This window comes from Magallana gigas, chromosome 4 (genome assembly GCF_963853765.1).
Source record: "Magallana gigas chromosome 4, xbMagGiga1.1, whole genome shotgun sequence".
NCBI lineage: Eukaryota > Metazoa > Mollusca > Bivalvia > Ostreida > Ostreidae > Magallana > Magallana gigas.
The window spans coordinates 16,586,195-16,601,323 of NC_088856.1; positions in this window are offsets into that span (position 1 = coordinate 16,586,195).

The following is a 15,129-nucleotide window of genomic DNA, read 5'->3' on the forward strand; positions in this document are numbered from 1 at the left end:
AATTCTTTGTTTTATTTTGTACAAATATACATTTGAAGTTTTTTCATAATTTTCATTTTGATTTTAGTGCCCACAATTTAAAAATATGACATCATAAAGTTTACCATTTCCCGCCATTTTCTCATTTTTAGCATAAAACGGTTTGTTTTGAGGCAGTTTTTCTTTAAGGAAACATTGAGCGACTACTTGAACAAACAAAACATTTTCACCAAAGATGTATCTTTCCAATACATATAAGTGACAAAAAGTTCGTTCTTGTTCAAAGAGTCGCTCTATATTTCCCATTCGAAAAAGATAAGAAAAATGTCAATTTTTGGTTGATTTTGATTGAATTATAAAAATAGCGTCACTTCTGACGTCATATACTGCCAGTGAGTGCATATAAATCAAATAAATTAGTGAAAAACATATTTCATGTCAACTTTTTTATAAAATAACACAACAAGTTAATGTACCTGAATGATTTTAAAAATAGCGAATTTTGGGGGCCAAATTTGACTAATATCATATATAGCAGGATATCATCTATTCAAAATATTTGATTACTTTCACGTTTCCAGTAGTGTACTCGGTAACAAACAGCATGTCATATCTATCAATGCACAATCCGTATGGATCAATCACATCATCAATGTATAATAAAAACTTCCCATCCTTGTCTAAGATGTGGATACAATGATTGTTATGATCCCGAATACAAAGGCAAACCTTCTTCATCATATTGAATCGTTTTGTATTCGTTATTGTTAGAGTATCGAACAACCTGTGATTGACTGTTGTCATTTGAACACATAACAACTAGGAGATCACCATAAGACGTGGCAAACAGATTTGCAGGTGTCCATCCATGTGACCTGATAAATACCTCCGTTTCGTTATTCACTATTTTATTTACAGTACATAATTTCCAGTCACAATAAATTAACTCTCCATTATTTGTTACTGTTATATCGCTTGGCCACTCTCCTGATAAAGTTTGAATTGTCCTTGTAGACTTGGCAACCCTATTAAAGGATCTTATTTCATGATATTCACCACTTGTCCAAATTTCATTGTTCGTTGTGCACAAAAACACAGCGGAGTAGATTATGTCTTGAGCTGAGGGTGTTGATGACCTCGGGTGAATCTGAGAGTTTCCAGTTGCAAACAGTTCCAAACATGTTTTGAACTAGATTCGAGTTGATTGGCTTAGGATAAAATGAAGGCAGCCAACATTGGAATTTATCAGGCAGTGAAGTATATTTATTGTTTTCTGGTCTATATTCTAAAACAGTTGTTACATTATTTGAATCCTTTAGTTTCATTAAGGCCGTCAGAGTGTCTTTTATCAAAGATTCGATCTGTTGGATCTCAACCAAATGTTGTTGTAAGACATGTCGATGATTAACTTCTATCTCTGATAGATCATTATGCATTTGATTGACAATGCTATCAATTTTTTTGTGCCATTTCTCTCCTTCTTTAGATATTTCTGTCGTCAGCCTCTTATATCCTTCACTCAGGTTTGAAATTTCCTTTCCCAATTCGTTCCTCAATTCTTCGTACTTGGGAAAGAGTACTTTTTGTAAGTCTTCTGTATCATTTTTAATGTCCTGCTTCATAGAATAATAAATATCTTCAAGAACAATAAATGCATGATCTTTATGATCTTTAGACGCCAAACAGAACGTTCACATATACTTGTTACATTGTTGACATTTCAATTCACAAGTTTTGTTGCAATGTTTCTCACATTCTGGATAAATCAAAGTTGTTTTGCGTTCTTAGAGGGAACTATCTTATGTCTGTCAAATACATCTCCAATATGTTCTCCTATGCAGAATTTGCAAAGGTTGACTTGGCAAAATTCACAGTAGCTTTTTACTGTGTGGCTCTTACAAATGTTACATTTGATATTGTCTTTGGAATCCATATACTTCAAGAACATAATTATCTATGTTATAATATTATTTTGCAATGAAATCTATCATGATTATGTTTTCTTTCATCTTTTTATCTGTTTAAACAAAACACAATTTTAAGAATTACACATTTACCTGTAGGGATTGAAAGAAAGTTCCTTATATCCTCGAAACTACAGTGTTACCTCTAAAAACCAATTCAGGTTAATGATCTGGAAAACCCAATATACCTAAACACTGAGTTTCGATTTGTAATATTGATATTAAAATAGTTTAACAAGAGCGACAAATGCGTACATATAGCACATAAAATTTGGAGAGGGGTTGCACGCTTGTCTGCCGCTTAATCCTCTTTCATTTAACACTGGAATGATCTTTTAAAAAACATATTGTGAGGAATACGAAAGCAATTCCATTTGCATTTTGCCCTAATTTTAAATTCTTTAAATAAGAAATTTTAAATGATGATATATATTTGAGCTATTTAAAAAATCAATGTTGATTGACAGTTGAATATTGGTTAAAATCTAAAAAAAAAAAATAATCAATTAGAAAAAAATGTAGGTTAAAGTAAATAAAATATGAAAAAAGAAGACAGAAAAACTGTCCACAGAATGTAAATAATGAATACCACTTTATATAACAATAATTGCGATGTTACTTACAAAGGAAATTTATTTGTTACCGTTAATGTTTAAATTTTGTTAAATATTTTGTTACCGTTCATTTTTCATATCTTACAAGTGAACAACAATAAAACAATAACTAGTTAGGCATTGAAATGACATAGATAAGCTGTTAAATGGGCGCGTTAAATTAAGGAAAATGGTTTTACTGTCAAGAAATGTAATTTAGAAATAAGTCTTTAGTTACTTTGGTTCTCTATATGCATAACGGAAATTGATTGTAAATTACAACTGTATAGAAACTTGCAAGACTGTGATGGCCTGCATTTTGTCTTTAAAATTTAGACATTGTAGTCTTCCTATTTTAGTAACATTTACATATGTATCAACATTTGTGCAATTAGGCAAGTTTAGTGTTTCTGTTGTTTGTTTTAAAGCTAAAAAAAATGTGTTCTCACGCTTGAATTCGGTATGCTGACCATTAGTCCGTTAGTCGTGTCTGTTCTTTTCGTTAAAGTAGAATTTTGCTGCGCTTTGTTTACTTATGTAGGTTAAAGCCTGCATGTATTTTTATATTTATCTTAATAATGTAACCTTGTTGTTTCCTGTGTGAATCTGACCATTATATCGGTATTTTACGTATAAACATTTTTCCCTGTAAAAGTCTCTTAACTGTCCAGACGTTATTTAACCCAGAGAAAGTTTTGATAGTACATTGTACTGTTTTTTAAAGCTGTATGTTAAGTTCTGAAATATGCTTCTAACTGATTTTTATTGTTTTGTATTTATTTAATAGTATTTTTATATTAATTGATTGTAGGCTTTTACCACACACACCCAACTACCCCCCCCCCCATACACACACATCATTTCACCACTCAAGTAACCTAGCGCGCATAACAGGAGTTGCACTTTTGTCTGTGTACTTAGATGTCGCGGATAACAAAATGAAACTGGTTAACTAAATGTAATCTGTTGTTGTTAAGCTATTTAGAAATTTAACGCGGAAGGCAGTAAAATGATAACAGCACGATCCAGTTATATCCAGTTTATCAATCAGTAAAAAACCTTAAGCAACTTAAGAAAAAACACGGACTGCATGAAAAAATCATGATGATGTCACACTCAAACTCCCATATAAAACGACTTGGCAATTTTTTTATCTAACGAACTGATGTACATTAACAAAATATTTTTTGCGATATCGTTACCTTCATATCCTGCATGAATCACCGAAGAAAGCATTTTTTTAAATTGATTAATTATGCAGTGCATTGTTTGAAAAAATGTACTTTTTATGTAATGATGCCATTATTGTTTTGCAATTCAGTAAAGTTAAAAATAACCAATATATTATGTAAATCTTGATTTTATTGTAATTAAAACCAGTATTCAAATACTGAGTATTGTTAATGGAGTTAGGCATTAAGAATTTAAAGTAAAAATATTACAATTATCATATGTTATTTAATAAGGTATTTGATCAGTTATGCTTTAAGGTATATTATACATATATCACATGGTTTCGAGGGCGATATAGCATAATATTTGCCCCGAAGTGACAGGAAAACAAACCCTGGCGAGTTATGTCGCACGATGCCGTAATAACACAAATCAAGAGGTCCATTTGTCAAGTTCTTGTATCTCTTACTTAATATTCTAATGTGTAACTCGTATTTAATATTATTGTTAAACTCGCCATAAATGCTTATATACACCACAATATTTGGAAATGCATAACACCATTTTATTCTAAGTTGTTGTATGGATTAACAGATTAATCTGATAAACTTCAGCCTTAAGGTTGTAGATAGCAAACTTGGAAAAAGAATAATGATAAAAAGTGAAAAGCAGGTTACTGTATTTATTTTTTAGTAAAGATATTATATAGTTTGAAAATACCTAAATTTGCAAATTATGGTATGTGATATTAGGTTAAATAATACAAAAATTATAGATTTGACTATTTTGGACAATAATTAAAGAATAAGATACTAAATAAGGATGCTTGCATCCTAGTATTTATATCACAATTTGTAGTACTGAAGTTTTTGAGAAGATTCTTGAACATTTTCTCAATTACATTTCATAATAATCTTTGAGCCAATGTTTTAGTATGGGTTTGTAAAATTAAGAAGGCCGACTTTAGTTTTCATTGCCCATGTTTTTGCACATTCAAATTAGATACAGTGTATGTTTACTTTTTAGGATTTTTATCATGTATAAAATTGAAAACAATTAACATACCGTAATATAGAATTTATTAAAAAGATTTTTTGAGGAAAATGTTATTTTTTAAACGATTTTTGCGAAGCACTGTAGGTGAGCATTGCCATTGTGCTTTATGACGTTATGACGTTATACCAATTTAAATGTGTAATACTTCAAAAATAGAGTAAGATTTGGTGCATTTTAATATTTTGATACCCCCCCCCCACACACACACACTGAAAACTAGACGGTAAATTTTAGTATTTTGACATATATGATAGAAAATGATATTACTAATCACAAATTACAATTTGAGAAAAAAGCTATTGTAGTATTTAAAAAAAGACTGTTTCGAATTGCGGAAAATGATAATTTCTTATACATATTCCGATAATAAGTGTACCTGTATTTTGAGATGACCCTTAAAAAGAATCAGACGGTCGATTTTCTTGAATCTTTGTATATAAAGTATAATTGATTTAAACAACATATGGTTAATGAAGGGTTTTTCTATTGTCGTTTTTCCGCAATAAATATAAATCGGCCTCCTTAAATACAGAAGCATTGGTGAATATATACATTATTGAATATTGTGGTGATGTGATTCTTGAGTTGAAGAGATTTTAAACACAGACCGTGTTTCATTTTTACTCTTTTGTCACAAATCACCTTAAGGGTTTTGCTATTCATTTTTACAAATTAGAATTTCTTGTTTAAAAGATGTTTTGTATTAAAAGCGAGGTAAACAGCTCAGGATTCTTTGTCATTTAAACAAAGCTGTGTCATGTTTTTGTTTACGTTATAAATGCGGTAAACATTGCGGTTTTAGACCCAAAATAAATGTGATAAAGGCTAGGAACTATTTATTTATGCTTAAAACGAATGAGAACAGAGATAAATTAGTTTGAAAGAGAACTTTATTGGTATATTAAATCAATTTAAGCAAAAACATGACACGAGCCTTGTATCTTCCCTATATCTATACGACTGACGCTCAGGGTTTAGTAAGTCATTAGAAATGCCTTTTAAAGCAATATAAAGCATTAAAATAGAAAAATAAAGTTTGACCAAACTCATGACAACGCTCATTTAAGGGTATAGATCTTCATATTTACAAAATTAATTAGAATTTCTTGTCCAAAAAAGCTTTGTACTAAGTTTGTCAGTCACAGAAATATCAAAAGTTCAAATAATCGGACACTTTTTGATCTTTTGTTTTTATTATCATACAATACTGTCTACAGGAAACCAAAAGATTGAAAGTACATTGATTTGTGCCCACTTCATCACTGTTATTTAATTAGATTGTCCATTTTTTCATTAGTTCACTAAGTTTCTATCACATGTTACTTCAGTATCAATTAGAAACTGTTCTGTCTTTTATTATGATCATATTCATATTTAGGAGAGTTCTTTATATTAAGTTCTCTCAAAGTTTTTTATGTTGAACACGTTGAATGTCTCAGGTTAATTTGGCCATTAGTTAATTCTCTGATTCCTTTATTGCGTAGGCAGTTTTGTCTGTTCTTACATCAAAAGGTTTGAGAGAGCCAAACATTTTATATAACTGTTCACTTGTGATTGCTCCAGGATGAAATGTCGGCAATGACACCAACAGTTTGCTGGGAAGTTTGATAAACTCTTCGTTTTTTGGTTTGTAGTCTAGGATAGCAGACACAACATTTGATTTCTCCAGTTCCTTAAAAGCAGACAAGCTTTCTTGAATTGATTTTTCTATCTCTTTGATCTCATTCAAATGTGTCTGCAAAACGTCCCGGTGTCTCAGTTTTAAATCATTAATTTCACTCTTCACTTTTTTAACGACACTGTCTATTTCTTTACGCCATGTCTCCTCTTGGTTTGACAATATATTTGTGAGTTTGTCATACTCATCATCTATGTTTGCAATCTGGTTTTCTATGTCGTTTGCAATATCCACATATGTTGGAGATATAATTTTTTCTAATTTTCTGATATCCTTTTTAATACAAATTTTCTTCGAATTACAAAGGTCTTCAAGGACTTTGAAACCATGCCCTTTATTCTCATCGGATGCACAACATCTAGTACAAATATACTTATTAGTTTCTGTACATAGTAGACCACATGTTTTATTGGGATGTGTTGAGCATTTTGGGTAAAAAAAGGTAGAACGGCGCAGTCGAAAGGGAACAATTTTATGCTTATCGTATCCATCTGAGATGTGTTCTCCTATACAGGGCTTGCAGAGGTTGACGAGACAAAAGTCACAGTAACTCTGCACTGTGTTGCTATCGCAAAGATCACATCGAATGATGTCCACGATGCTACTGTTGGAATCCATCTAATTCAGTCAAAATTTTAATATATAAGTATTCAAGTGATGAGATGTATGCAATATAATTGTTTTATTTATATGCTTTTAATGGAAGTTGGCTGGATTATGAACTATCTAACATTAAAATTACGTAAATTAATCAATAACGAACTAATTAGTATATCATGTTATAAGTTAATGAACTATGAACATTTGATTTCGAATTTCAACTCATTAATATCAATAAAGAATATTGGTATTCAACGAATATTGATATAACCACAATATATATTTTGTGTTTTTCATTGATTTTAATGCCTTTGTGAACAGTGATGCATTTACTCAAAATATAACAATAAAATTGCCATGAAGTCAATATTTACCTTTTTTGATTAAACAGTAAAATGTCAGCACTAATCGCTCAGACAGACGACTGACATGTCACCTACTTAGATAAACACTTGAATTTTTGCCAAAAATCTACAAGCGAATACAATAAATTATTAACGTGACCTAAGAAAATGAGATAAAAAGTGTACTAATACTAAGAGAGATCACACTGGAAAGCAGTTATACATGTGATGAGTTTTACGAGACTGATAAATATCATCTTAATATCACCTTTCGATATTTAGTTATTCAGTTTAAACATATTTCAAAATTGCAAAAAGAGGTATCAGTATTCATACCTTTTTATTACGAATTTTAATCTTACCTTTATGAACTTTAAATTTCACTAAATAGCATTTGGGCTGGTACTTTAACAAATTTTAACAAATATTGTTTTGTAAAAAACTATATACATTGTATAAATTAACAGGCATTTAACCCGAGCAATTACTCATATGCATATATTTCATACTTCTTAAGAGAAAATAAAAATCTTAATAGAATTTTTTAAAAAACCTAATTTTGCTTTAAGTGATATGTTTTAAGGTTCGAATCTTCAGACTAGAGCAGCAGAAACTTCACATACCGATATCTCATATCATTAACAACTTCGTCCTGTGGACTTGTCTCATTTTAAAACAGTCTCTTACTCTTGTCTTGCAGAAAATTCGATCAGTGAAATTTGTACATGATATATTACTGGTCAATTTCATATCCCTTTTTTGGGCTGTTATCTGTGTTTTTAATTTTTCACACGTTTGTTAATTTGTTTGTTTTTGTATGCTTAAAAAGTTGTAAATATGTGGCGCCTTCTGTTTTTTAAAGAATTGTTTTAATTATATCCATTTAAAGGTATTGACCATATACAATTTCTGGATATATTCCCTAACAGTTTAATTACCTCATTTCTAAAGAGTGTAATAGAATTATAAAGAGGTATTTTTTTACCTTCTCCTCGCAATCAATATAACAATAAAGCATGCAGCTTGCAAGTAAATTATCCCTTTATAGAAACCAGAAAAAAAATAAAACAAAACTATATAATCAGCTGAAGTTCATGTAGTTTACGTTTCTTAACATAGTACGAAGGAATAGAGGCATCTGAGGATCTCCTGTGCAATACTCCAGTACTATGAGATTAAGGATATGTAATGCTGCAAAATTTTCCTAATGAATGTCATGTTGAGATAACGAGCAGTGTTTAAAGCTGAACATCGCTCTTAAAAAGGCACTGTCTGCCATATTTCTCTTTCAGCACCGCTCTCTCTAAAACCTCTATATAAGCCACACACCTCATAAAAGTTCACAGTATTTCGCGGTAGAGGTCTCACCTCTTGCATTGCCGTGTTACTCGGTCGCGATAAATTATCAAGTTTCACGCACTTTTTTTTAACCAGGAGAGTACTATCATAAAATAAACTGGTCAATGCATTATATACAAACATAATATTCATATAGAAGAAGAATTCAATTTATAAAAACCAAAAACAACGAAAGAAATACTACACGTCGGCGACGAGTTTCAGAAGTGCAACTCTTCGTGAAATCGAAGGGTTTATATACCAGGTATCTGTGTGACGAAGCCTTTTTACGAACGGTGTTCAGCTTTAAAATCAAAAGTCCAAAGGAAAAATACAAAATAGGAGTTGATCAAACACGGACCTCTGAAAGTTAGAGGTAGGATCAGGAGGAGTGAACACCCTGTGCTGACCGGTTGGATCAGCAGATTATGTAGATCTAGCTTGTTTTTTTTGTCCCGAATACTGGTTTTTATACCTTGCTTTGTTTGTCGGTGCGTGTTTGCTGTCATTCAGTTGGAGATGAAAAATAGATTTAAATTAATATTAAGTACATAATTAATGTATCAAGCATGGCTGACAAACATTTACCAGATTTTAAATGGTTTTTAAGATTTGGAGTTTTTGTAGTTTGGATCGGTATAAATATTCTTTGATCCCATATACAAGCTTTATTATATAATGGGTATATATAAAAATAAGTTTACAAAGTATAATAATTGAAATGCATCGTTCACTACCTCTGGAATCATTTACAAACAATAAGCATATTTCCCTGGATTGTTAATTATTCATAAGTTTACAAGCATTCATGCGTTTATTATCGTTCAGGATACCTACTATTGCGACCCCCCCCCCCCCACCCCATTTTTTTGTCATACTAAAGTTTAAGGATATTATTACTTATTAGGTTTGTTACCGACTGTATACAGAAATTTTTGGGGTCGGTAAAGTCCATAGAAGGCCGGGCGGAGCTGAGCCTTCTATGGACTTTACCGACCTCACAAATTTCTGTAAACAGTCAGTAACAAACCTAATAAGTGTTTTGTTTTGTCGAGGACCTAAAGCTCGATATGTAAACAACAAAAGACAATATATAACAATTAAATTCATAGGCTTATTCTCTTATTTTGTACCTTTCTCGTCAGTCGCCCGTGCAAACTTGGATGCCATTGTATATAGGATCTTTTTATTACGTCACGGGCAAAGGTGGGTCACTCTAAATATTTTGGGGCTTAAAAGTTAGAGGTATGGTTGAACGTTTGTGTAAAAAATCAGCTCAAATAACATTACGTCCGCCATGTTGTAGTACAAATTTTGACGCCCGCCGTGTAAAGAAATTTATAAGGCAATCACGTGACGCGATTCAACCAATGACGTCGAGACATTCTAGTCCGAGGCAAAACAAACATTTTTATGGTAGCCCCTGTGAAACTTAGGCTGAAAAATAATTGTACCATAATATATTTTTATATTTCATTTCTAACAAAGCATAACAATGAAAATCTGATAATCATATTGTTCAGATTTTATTGAAGAAAATTGATTGTTTTATTGCAAAAAGCATGAAGTACCTTTTATTCCGTATAAATAAAGATGTTTCTTTAAATGGAAAATTATAAGCAGCCAAATGTGTTACATTGCTTTCTAATTTAATTACTCGAAAACAGTATATGCTATTTCTTTAAGGTATTTTATTATCTTCACATCACCAGTGAAGTGTTCTACGACCATTAAATTGTCATGACTGTCAACACACAAACCGTAAGGAAGTTTCACGTTTTCGATGAAACGCAAGAATTGTCCATCTTGGGCTAGGATGTGGATACGATGGTTGTTATAGTCTGCTGTAAGAATTTGACCTTGGCTATTTGTTGTGATACCCGAGGGTAAAAAGGGATGTCCTTTGTAATTTATCGGATAACCTGTGTATCGGAATCGCAGTTCTCCTGTATGTCTAACTACAACCACTGCACCAGCTGCCCAGTCAGCCACGCATATATTTTTGTTTTTGTTTACAGCAATATATTTGATTTTATCGTTCCCAGAGTACAGAGGTTTCCCATTTTCATCAAATTGAATGGTTTGTTTCTCCTCATCTCCAGAAAAACGAACAACTTTGGACTCTGTGTTGTCATCATTGCGCATGACTACCAGGATATCATAAGGTGAGATAGCACAGATGTTAGTAGGTTTCCATTTTTCTAGTCTAATTATTTCTTTTATCTGTCCATTTGCTATTTTATTCACAGTCTTTTGTGTCCAGTCGCAATACAATAGATCTCCATGACATGTCACATTAATATCACAAGGCATTTCTTCTGATTTTGTCGCAATTTCCTTTACCCTTTCTCCTAAGCTGTTTATGCATATTATAAAACAATCTGTTGTGCTTGTCCAGATTTCTTCTTTATTGTGAATTGAAATACTGCGGAGTTGTTGATCATTTCCAGTTTTCAACACATTGATGACTTTGGGTTTTTCTAACCCTTTCTTCAATTGGTACCCGTTTTTATCTGTTGTGAGTGTTATTGGCTCAATTGATCCAATCTGCTTGATATCTATTTCGTTTGGACAAAACATAGGGAAAGACACATTAAGCTTTGAGGGAAGATTCCTAAAATCTTTATTTCTGGACCTGTATTCAACGACCGCAGAAACAATATTGGAAATACTCAGTTCATTTAAGGTAGATAAGCTTTCTTGTATCTGGGATTCTGTTCTCTTGATGTCTTCTAAATGTTTCTCTAACAGTAGCTGGTGTTTTACTTTATTCACGTTTATTTCATTTTTCGTTTTGAGGACAAAGTTTTCAATTTCCTTGTGCCATTTTTGTCCTTGCTTGGAAACAGTTTCAGTTAATTCGTCATATTTTTCATCAAGGATGGAAATATTGTTTTCTATTTCGTTTCTTATTTCTTCATATGTTGGAGAAAAAACTTGTTTTATTTCCACAGTATATTTTTCTATATCATGTTTTTTCTTTGTGTAACAATCTTCAAGGACAAAGAAATCGTGATCTTTATGCATCGGGGATGCAAGACATATACTACAAATATATATGTTACACTGTTTGCATTGTAATTCGCAAGTTTTGTTAGAGTGCGTTGAACAATTTGGATAAATCAAAGAAGATCGGCGTAGCTGGATGGGGACTATTTTATGTTTGTCATATTCATCTGAGAGATGTTCCCCTATACATGGCTTGCAGAGGTTTACATCACAGAAGTCACAGTAGTTATGCACTGTTTTGGACTTACAAACGTCACATACGTCTTGGATAATGCTATGTTGATCCATCTATTTACAACTGAAAAGAGATATAATCAAACCTTAATTGTTATCGTTAAGAAAAGCCAAAAACCTACCTGAAGTTAAAAATACTTAAACTATCTCCTTGTTTATCTTCTCTTTATTGTTATTTATTTATTGTTATTTATCAAAATCTATTTTATAAATGTACTTTACCTATAAATTCGTAAAGTAATCAGTCAACAAAACGGCTTGTGTTTGGCTAAATGACGTTTCACTATTTCGAAGGCCAACACTTGCAAATGTCATGTGATAAACAGTATCCAGATGTTGCCGACAAGGATGTTTTAGTTTGTCAATAGACTTCAAAATATTTTGAAAAAGGCCAGCCAATTGTCTTTCAAACGTTATTTTATTTAGATTTCATTTCTTTTAAAAAATATTTTAAAATGATTGTTTAAAATCATACATGTACATCTCAACTCCATAAATTATTATTCACCTATTTACTGGCTATGAGGACGATAGCAAGTTTACTGTCCCCCTAGACAGGAACTAGTTCACGAGTCGAAGCCAAAAGAAATAGTTGCTATCGAGGGGGACAATAAACTTGCTATCGTCCGAATAGTCAGTAAATAGGTATTTTATTAAACCGAAGAAAACTTTATCTGTTGGCAATGCAGAATTTTCTGATGATAAACAAATTAGAGCTATCGAACTTTAATGTATCGATCGGATTTCTTCAGAGGTGTTTCGATTCAAAAAAGAAGGGAAATACCGCCCGTGAATTGTTTGATGACTATTCACCATGAGCAGATAACACGGAAACTATTTTACGGTTATGCAGAATAGTCTTTTTTTAATTAAGTTTAGTTTTGCATAGAAAATATTCACAAATGTATAGTAACAAAAAATATCTGTTTAAAGGTACGTAAATAAGGATTCTTTTTCTTCAAATATTACTGGCTTACAGGAATTAGCATGGCCCATTAAAACTTTAGTATTTGTAAAGGTATTTTTAACAAAAAGTCAATTAGTTTAATGTTTGAATAAATACGTTAATTGTCAACCAAAAAACGTAGTAGTAACGATATTAAAAGAATGACTGTTAAAATGTAATATCTATTGAAAATCGATATCAAGCCCTCTCCTTGTCTTAATCTGGTGTGTCTGCATAGAAAATTCCCTGAGACAATAAAAACTTTAAAAAAAATGTATGGTACTTTTACCAAAACAAAATATTAAAAATAACACAAATAACGATTCCTCATTTCACTGTAGAGTAAGACACATTAATTAGTTATTTGTTCTATTATTTAAACGAATTGGCAAAAGTATACAAAAGATATTTACCTTCCAACAAATGTTCTATCGCCTATTCACCACTCTTATCGATATAAATGTCTTTAAGACCGGACGAAAAAATTGGATCGAAAGTCCAAAGTCTTATTTGGTCAAAAGACACTGTTATCTTTACAGAGTGCACGATCCGCTTCTACTCAGACCTGTTATGAGACTTTATCTTTCTTATCATCAAAAGTCATCAAGCCACAACTGCGAAATCACATGTTTTACATTTTAAAAAGTTAAAGTATTTTCATGTTTTATTATTTTTATATAGGTCAGGTATTTTATAGATTAAATGTTATCTAACATTTTTTATAAAAAAAAAATTTAAATATTTTTTGCATTCTTTTATAACTGTATTATTACATTCACAACATATATTCATAGATGGTTTTCTGATACTCTAGTTTATACAATCATATTCGTTTTCACAATTACGACACAGATCACATGGCCGGTGTGACTGGTCAGCGGTGGATGCTCAGAACTCCATTGTACTCAATCCTACCTCTAATATTTTAGAGGTCCGTGTTTACTCTTCTCCTGTTTTGTATTATTCATTTGTATTTTTATTTTGAACACTTCATTCGTTATCACCACATGTCATTGTAAAACCTTTGTACTGTAATTTGTTTTATTATGTACATTTCTTATGCAGTGAAATGAAATTTAGAGAGAGAGAGAGAGAGAGAGAGAGAGAGAGAGAGAGATTGTTAACGTTAGAAGGGAGATTGCAATCGATTGCAAAATTGGTAATCAATTAATCAGTTAATCTATTTCGACCGAATATTCAAGTTACTCGTATCTAAATACACAAGTGTACGTCATGATATTCTTTTTTCAAATAAATGGCATAATTACCCTCTATGTTTAACTGATTTCTCTTACACTATCAGTGTGACGGTACATGAGGTATATATGCCTAATTATATAAATATCTAGAAATATCGATATAATGTCAGAGGTACAGATTATATTATAAATAAATAAAGTTCTTTGAGTTAAAGTTTTAAAGTAGAAATCAATTCACAAAAAATTAAAAGTATTTGGTCTTTAACAAAATATGGGTAATCAACTATATTATTATTCTTACAAATTGTACAGTCCTTCAAAAATGGAATGCTTAACCATCTAAGCTATCAGTTTTTACAGGAAGTCAGTTATTCGACTTTCAACATTTACCTAATACTTTTTCTAATACAACAAGAATATCTGATTTAAAATATGTTCAAATCATAACTTTTAATAATAACAAAGAATATCAAGAAAGATCTTCGTAAACTAGCAAACTTTCACAGTTGCGTAGCCAGTTCAACTTATCAAAGAAAAGAGGTCAACAAAGGTTGATTTAAGTTTTCAGATGACGTTCTAAGTGTTCTGTTCTAAGTTGTAAGGTAACAGGCAATGACACTGAAATATATGTCCATGGCGAGGGTATGTGTGTACTTAGTTTTTCTGCTATACGTGTGAATTGACAAAAAAATCTTACCAGATGCTACATTTAAATTATATAATTAAATCATTATCAAAACGGGACATATATTATACTATGGCGCAATGAACAAAAGCCTTTAAAAACATTAAATATGTTACACATAACTATATCTTGTAACTTTTTTTCTTTTTTTTTCAATTAAAATTTTATCAATATATGTTAAATATATAAGGAAAATAACTATTAAGAACGCTTAACATGACATCTATATGTACTATGCCATTAAGAATCAATGCCACATATAACGTTTTAGTTTTCTACCTCTTAGAGATGTGCATTACTTAACACATAATTCCGCTATTAGTCTTTATGC